Genomic DNA, 9252 nt, shown 5'->3' with positions numbered 1-9252 from the left:
TACAATTTCTACTGTTAGAAAATACCAAAAACGTAAAATATGGCATATCATTTGATAAAATGGACATAGATATTACTATCGATTATGATTAAGTTGTCATTTTTTATATAACTAATTACAGTTTTGTGTTATAGTTTTATTTAAGTATAATCCAGTCTATCATAACCAATTTGGCATGTCGAACTGTGTTCGTATGTCCTCATTATATATTACTTTATGAACAGCTGCTCTCATCCTGTTTAATTTTTAGCAATTAATTCTAATAACTCACTTATTAAGGTGGGTCACTTTGCTCCTTGGTACTAAAAGAAAAATACGTGTTTAAATTGCTATAAAATGAAATACTCCTTTTGGAATCTGGGCACATTGCTGTGGCCAAGCCCTGCTGCGACTTCTGTTGTGGTCCAAGGCAGGCACAAAGCCCCAGTCCCAAGTGACTGCAGAGAAGTTATGATGCACATACTTAAAATTCTGTGTTCAATATATAACACAACTCATACTATTTTTTTTAAGTTTAGATAAAAGTATTAACTGAAAGAATCTTAATTCTGATAAGAGTTACTGGAATTGAGATAGCTATCACACAGAGTTATCATTGAAGATTGTTTTGTGTGTTAGGCAAGATAAAGATAGTATTCTGAAAGCAGTAAAGAAACTTGAAACATTTTAACTAAGAATTACATGAACAAAGTTGCATGCTACAGTCCTCTCCATTATGGCACTGTAGAGTCAGTGTTCACTGATGAGATGAGAGAGTGGAGATCACAATCATAGTAATGATAGAGGTTTAGGGATATGTTGAAGAAAGTGGACAAGTGAGAAACTGTCATGGCAGAAGTATCATTAGGATGAACACACACACGTATGTACTCATATATACCTATAAAAATTTACCTTGATCTCTGTTATATACTTATATGTAAATGATTTAATAATGCTATATCTATCTCAACTCTATCATGACTTTAAACTTTCAGCAGAATTGGCTACCTTCAAATCTACAGAGTTGATGAGCTTTTGGGGAGTCATTAAAGGAAACCCATTTTTGCATTAATAGGAAGAGAGAAGAGAACATATAGAGTAGTTGAGGGAAAAAAAAGACAAATTCAAAAAGAGCATGAAACTGGAGTGAGGTTTGTCCAGTGTATCCTCTTTGGGAACTTACAGAAGTCTTGGCAAAGACCTAGAATTACTATCAAATATGGAAATGGTTCTCCACAACTTTGTGTTGTCTAAACGATAAGGAAAAGGTGATCTCAAAATGCTAGAGTACTTAAACTCAGAAAATTTGGACTATACAATTTTTAAATGATTATTTAAAATAAGGCTGTGCTGAATATATTTTAAGGATTTAATAAAGTATATGAAACACTAGGTACAAACTCTGACATTATCAGCATTTGAATATGCAATATAATTAGTAATCAGAAGGTACTTATTCTAGTTATATTTTTATAGTTACTCAGGAAGAACTATTTAGTATCTATGGGTCTTATTTTACATTTCTGTAATATCAGTTTGTTGGCAATTCCTTATGTGAGGAAAGGTGTATTATTTTTTTCTGCTTTCTTCAACAAATTGTTTTATTTGTCTCCAGAACTCTCCTTGTTTTCATGAGTCACTGATAAGCAAAAAAAAAGGAAAAAAGAAAAAAGAAAAAAGAAAAGAAAAGATCTTATGATTTAAAACAATCTTAAAAGAAACCCAATAATTGTAATAGTGATTATTTATTGAGCACAAAAAGTTAACATTAAAAATTTTAACTTAATTAATTATTGACATAAATATCTAGATTAGCCTTTTCTATTCTCATTTTACACAAGAGAAAATTAATAGTCAATATTGAAGAGATGATCAAGAAAATAGCTTATGTAGAGCATATGCAATAGAAAGCAATCAGAAGGACATATTTTATCCATAAACTGCAAGACAAAACAGTCTTGCCAAAACAGTCCCTTGATACTGTGTTGATTCTGTTAAGACCAGAAGAACTTCTGTTCCCAGGAACTCTTGATTGCCTGCTAGATGTTTGCCAGCATTTCTGTTCTAAGGGAACAGCTTGAAATTGTGTGACAGCAACTCTTAAGGGAGTTGTATGCACATTTTGCAAAAATCTAGAGTGTCACACCACTTATGTCTTCAGGTGTCCTGGAACTGTTCCCAACTGTTTGTATATCTGCTTGGCTCAATCAATACTCTGTTACATGTAGCAATTTTGTAGCACTGAGCCATAAAATGGTATGACTTGTTTTTCTACCATGTAGCTTAACTAAAGATCAAGGAATTCTAGAAAACTATAGAAAATTAGTCTATTTAACGATTACAAGTAAAATCAATCATGTCTGATATTGCATTTAATGAAAAGCAATTCCTACCATCACTAGTAGATCATCTGGGTTTTCTTACTGGTTTAATCAAATTTGCTTCAGGAGCTATTGACACCATTACATGCATCGCTGACTTGTTATGTTGCTCCAAATGATCACAATTCAAAGTTTTGATATGCACAGGCTGCTTAGATCAGCTCTAAGAAGGCAGGCAAATTATTACTAAGTCATTTGAGTGAGGGAGTCAAAAAAAAATTGTCCTTGCCATTATGAGAAATGCATCATTGGGAGTTATATGGTTCAGAGAATTATGAAGGCTTCTAACATTTTGACTGCATGATAAATACCAAGCACAGAAAATATTCCAAATTAAAAATAGTTGTGATATACTCAATGGGAAAAATTATTGCCCATTAAAGACAACGCTAATGGTATTTCTTTAATTATTGATATTTTACCAGTCTTCTTTCCAACACTTTTGGAAAGAGTTTATCATAAAACGTATGTAGGGTAGTACCGATGAGAGAGTGAGAGAGAGATAAAATAAAAAGACATAGAGGATAGGTGAATGTTGCTATTCCAGAAACTGCTGGGCTGATATTATAACTGTATTTTGGCATTACACTTACTCCTGCTGAGCTACTTGGCAGTCAAGGATGGATGAATGGGTGGATGGGTAGGTGGATGGATGGATGGATAGATGAAGTATTAATATTTTTATTTTACTCACAATAGATGGCATTATTTGAATGTTTAATATTGTGAGAAATTGTCATTCTCTCATTTAATTCACATGGCAGATATGAGATGTGTGATATTATCATCCTTTTTGTATAGACAAGAAAATAGAGATTTCTAAAGGTTTATATAACTTTACAAGATGTCTAAAGGTCAAAAGCAGGTTATAAATTCAGATCATTTTGTTGTCATGGTTTCTATCCATTGGGGGTAAATTATATAAAGACTGTACATAACAGTATTGAACTACATAACAAACAAGTTTTACAATTCTATTTTATGTCATTATTTAGGTAAGAAGGATTCATAATAAGCTATTGACATTTAATTTAATGTTTTCAATTTTGTTTTGCCTAGGTCATCTCACAACAAACAAATAAAGTTCATATGTGATTCTTAGGCTTCGTTTTGACATATTTTTAAAAAGGTATGTTACTACCAAATTGCAAAAGTTTGCTTTTAGATTTTAAGGAGATAATATATGCAAATCTAGTATATTGACATCTATTTTACAATTCAACAAATATTATTTCCTTTTCACAGTTCTTTCTTAATTAAATAAAAAAATAAATACATATGTAAATCTATGTTCATAGTCTTTCCATATCATAGACTCTTAAATAGTTGACCATAACTTATTGCTTTTACTGGTCTTATGGTAAATGATTTGGTTCATGATTAACTTTTATTATGGTGTTCTTTTGATAGATTGCAGTGTCAGTTTGTGAAGCTGGGTACTGTGTTCCTGGTACCAACTTTGCCTTATGGTTCTAAGCTATGTTGACCAAAAAAAAGAGCTTCCATGAAATTTGGAAGGCAGAAGTGAAGCAGGAGCATTACATTTGGAAGGTCATTGCAGTTGGATACAGGGCCGACAAGCACAGAGATGCTCATTAGTTTCCATTTGTATTCATACTTCCTGGCTTTACACCCAGTTCATCTTCCTATCTTCAGGAATACCAGCCTCAGGTACACCACCAGATGCTTGGCTAGAGACCCACAGAGGCAGCACCTGCATAGAGGAAACAGCTTCCCAGACTTATACACAAACTCTTCCTTTGTGATTTCATTTTATTCGATAGTTCACCTTTCTCTTTCAGATTTCCTTGCATGCTCCAACTTGTCCAACCAAGCCATTGCTGCACTTGAATGGATTAAGGACTCTTTCCATAATCTTCCAACTCTTTATTTCAGACCTTCACTTCCCTATCAACTCCCGCTTGTGTATAAGATCGAATTCTCATATAAATCTATTATCTCCTTAATATCTATAGTGATTCCCTTCTTTGAGTGAACCCTAACACAAATAAACAAAAATTTATAAATTCAGAGTAGATATTTTCCAAGTCTCATAAATATTTTCTATGACCCTGTTTCATAAATTGTTACTTTTGATGCATTATTAGTGATATTACTCAATATATTTTTACTTTTTTCTTACTAATTCTTCTTACTCATTTGCCTAAATCTAAACCTGTGGCTTGTTGTCCAGAAGAAGGGGGTATACAAATTAATACAAAGAATCAAATTCTTATAGCCCTTATATCTTAGTCTCATTTTTATAAATCTACAGTGGAGATATTAGTGATGAAAATCATTATTTTCATTGTTTTCAAATAGTAGACCGTTATTGCAGAAAATGAACAATATGCAGGGTGGCTTATATGAATTATAGTATTCAGTGCTTTTAGTAACTTTTTAGATTAAGTTAGTTAGGAAGCTAAAAACACCATGTTAGGGGAGCTATAGGATAGTGGAGTATTCCTGAAAACAGAAATTAGGAATCAAGAGACCACTGGATGCTCTGGGATCAGAATGAAGTGTCATTAGAGCAGATAATGTGGGAGTTAGGTTAACAGGTGACCATGAAAGTATGGAGTGAAGGGTTTTGCACAAATTATTACTTCTTTGGGGTGGGCATGTTTAAATGGCAAATGAGAAAAAAAAAATTATTCAAGCCTATGCAAAAAAGAAAGCTACAAAGTTTACACTGAAGAATGAGAGAAAAAGAGGAGAGCTAGTATTGGTATAGATCTTTTTGGCTGATGTCTTATATCAGAACTGACATTGAATTCAGAACCCTTTCTACCTTTTATGATTGTTCTCCTAGAAGTCCAGGACAAAATAAAAAGTGTATAATAAAAAAGATATATAGTTGGGGCAGGTATGTGAAGTAGATGTTTAGGTCAAAATTAATGAATACCAGGCTAGGGCAGTGTTCCTTAAAAAGTTGCTTTTTAAAAACACAGAAGGGAGGGTGGTTGGGAGTAAGCGGTAAAGGGTTAAAGAACTACTAATTAGTAGTTGATAGATGGTCACAAGAATGGGGAGCATGGCTTAGGGAATGCAGTCAGCAGCAATGTAATAGCTAGGTGAACAGCCAGAGGGGAGAAAGTAATCAGGAGGATCATTTCATAAACTATATAAATGTCTAACCAATGTACTGTGTATGTGAAACTAATAATAAAATAAAATAAATAAATAAAAATACAACGTCTTGAACATAAATTCTAGGAACATGGCTTGGGATTCTACATTACCAACAAGTATTTAGACAATATTTAGACAGTGAAGGCTTGAAACCATGAAGTATGGGATGTTAGTTTTATTAAATAAATAATAGAGAGACATCTTTTGAGCAAGGGAATTATGTGTGATTAGAGCTGTATTAATAACAACTCATTGGGCATGCTTTGGAAAGTTTGAAAAGGAAGCTGCATCTCAGCAAGAATGATGCTGGCCTAAAACAAAGTGGTTAATGTGGGAATTATTGAAACAATGGAAGCACAAGTTACATTTCAAACCTATTTCTACATGATTTGATATTTGAATAAAAGATAAATGAAATAGAAAGCAAATATAAACACCATAAAGTAATGTTTAATAACAAGGGTATTGGAATGATGAAACATTGTATTTGTTTCCTGACTCTAGCATTTAATAGCTTTGTGATCTTAACTAAGTTACACATTTCTCTCTGTCTTAATTTCCTCATCATTAAAATTTTAATCATAGTACCAAGCCTAGGTTTGTTGTCACTTTTAAAATAAATAAGTCCGGTGGAGTACTTAGTGGACAGAGTGGATGCTGCAAATTACTGTACCTAGTAACATTTAAAATTTCTTAATAATTATATTTCAGGAAATTTGATTCATCATAATACTGTAATGTTCATCATTATGTAATGAAGACCATCAGATAATGGCTATGTAAGATAAATATGTTCTGGAAATTCTAAATACAGACCATTCTTCGGCTGAATCATAGTAACTGAGAATTACATTATTCTTCAATCCACTTACAATGTGATTTGAACATTAAAGTACACATTTAATGTTTAATTATACACTTTATGCTTACAGAAGCATTCTGGCAACCTGAGCCTTCAATAGTTCAGGAATCCTTAACTGCAGGTTTCCCCCACTATCGGAAAGTAGAGTGTTGCTATGAAACCTCTAGTAAGCTGACACGATGTAACGTGAAGAAGCAATTACCTTAGGACACATTTTGCCAACGATGCACAAAATAAATCAGTAGAAAGCACAGATGCTCACAGACACAGTTCAAAGCTCTGGCAGCTTGATGCTGAGATCCTGGTTGTAGTTTCCAGGGAAGGAACTTGATGGTGACACTCTGGGTGTTGGGGCCCATGCTGACTCTGTAAAGACTGGCTACAAAACACATGCAAAATGCTGTTTTTGCTTTTTGCCTTTTTTTCCATGAAAGTGAATATTTTCTTCCAGATTTCTTTCAGTTAGCTAAAACAAGCACAAATGTAGGTTTTTCATAAAAGTGAAGTGGCACAGTATGAACTTTCAAACAGTGTGGGATACCTGTACTAAAAGTGTTCCTTACAGCAACTACGATTATTACTTTTATCAAAAGCTCTTTTGGATTAATTTGTGTTTATAGGTTAGGAACAAATAATCATATTGGATAAGTAAATATGATGTGCATTCACATATTGACTTCTTTTCAGAATATTATATCTTCAGAATAATCTATGTGAAACAATCTATTTCTCTAGAGAGAGAGTGCCCCACCTTGCTTGTGGGTAGTCCCTTATTATTAGAATGACAAAGCACCATATTGCAACATGGCTGATGCTCTTCCCAACTTCTTTATGTACCAAGTACCTTGGTACATGCTACCAGATATATGCTAAATATAATCCTAGATCCTTCATTTATACTAAAATATTTATAGCTGGGAACCTCCATATCCATCCTTTTAATTACAAACTTTGGTTGAAAGTATGGGCTTTGGAATTACAATGCCCTGGTTTCAAATCTTGGCTATGTCAAGTAACTATTTGACCTTGAGAAAATCTATCATCTATCTATCTATCTATCTATCTATCTATCTATCTATCTATCTATCTATCTATCTATCTATCTATCTATAGATATATATAGATATATATATAGATATATAGATATATATAGATATATATAGATATATATAGATATATATATATCGATATATATATATTAGCCTCAGTTTCCTTACCTGGAAAGTTAACAATATATTTCTTCATTATAAGGATATTTTAAAGGTAACATGATAACGTATGTAATATTTCAGCACAGCTCAGGGAACTGGTAGCCTATATAGTACCTTTGTATTGTTTAGAAGAAGCCTCCTCTGCCATCTTTCAGTAAATTGTTATAATAAATAATTTCAATGATCGACAAGTGAATGGTACCCCCTAGAGCTGTGTAGTATACAACATGCACAACAGCCAGCCAACCCCAAATAGCTGGTACATAGTAGGTACTCAGTACATGGTTATGATAATTTCCCATTTACAAAGTCTTAGAAAATGTAAAGAATTTCAACCAGGTCTGTGGATGGTGGGTAAGTGTGAGGATTACTACCTGATAGTCCACTTCCTCCATGCTGAACCCTGCTCTATATGACTTTTGGCTTTCTTTTATCCAAAATTACTCAGACGATATTATTAATTAAACAATACAGACAATATACTACAATCTAACAATTCTACTTCAGCATCCAGGAAAGTGTGAAGTGGGTTCCCTGTGCTAAACTATAATCACAAGTTTCCCCTGGGACAAGGTATTAGCCACTTAGCTGTTCCTTCTGACTCTTCAGCTCAATTTCAATTATTTATCTGGACTTTTATTTTTAATGGCCCTATCTTGCATTTTGATTTTCATTTAGCCTGCTCCAAATTATTTTGACTTGGAGAAAATGAAGTATAAATACTAAGCATGTATAATCATAATTATGCATTATATTTGAAATAGAAAATGAGTTTAGCTTCCTATTATCCAGAATTATTGAGCAGAGACATGTTTTATGAATTGTGAGATTGTGTGAAAGTTAATGAGTAGTGAGACCCAGTAAACTTTATTTAATCTTCTTCTACAGTTTGATTGTCCTTATTAAACTGAGATTCAAAATAGAATTAATGCCAACATATACAATACAAGCACATGTAGTGATTATATTATATAGTTTTGTATTAATTCTTATATAAGTATGTATGTATATATCTGTATGTTCATATGTGAAATTAGAATTAATGCCAGCATATATAATACAAGCACATGTAGTCATTATATTATATAGTTTTGTATTAATTCTTATATATGTATGTATATATCTGTATGTTCATATGTGTAGAGAGAGACCTTCAATTTTAAATATAATGTTCAATAAGTCCTTATATTAATATCTCGTGCAATCTGACTAGATAATTGCTGAGACCATTATGCAGATACAACAAAGGAAAATAGCACAGAGTTCATGCTACCCATATCCTTTTCAAACTCATCATAGTTTTATGCCATCTACTGATCATCAGACTCTCACATTATTTTGCATTGAAATGGCTATTTTTATATTGGAGTGTCTGAATTGAATATAAAGAGATTTATCTCTCTGTGTATAGTAGTTCACTCAAGGTCTCCAGTAGCTATTTATCGTGACTTATCTAGTCTGCTCCTTATTAACTTTTATGCAGATTCGATAAAGCATAAACTTAGGAGAGTATTCTTTTCAAAACTGCCTTTTGCACCTGCTCTGCAGCTCAGCAGCACTGGGAGATATAAAAGAAGCTAACAATTAACACAGGGATCATGTCTAGATAGAATTATCTATATAAAATGACCTCATTCTGTTCAGAAGTTATTGACACTATTACTTCATATATTATAATATCGAG

The sequence above is a fragment of the Pteropus alecto genome, unplaced genomic scaffold, assembly GCF_000325575.1.
Source record: "Pteropus alecto unplaced genomic scaffold, ASM32557v1 scaffold71, whole genome shotgun sequence".
Taxonomy (NCBI): Eukaryota; Metazoa; Chordata; class Mammalia; order Chiroptera; family Pteropodidae; genus Pteropus; species Pteropus alecto.
This window is presented reverse-complemented; position numbering follows the sequence as displayed.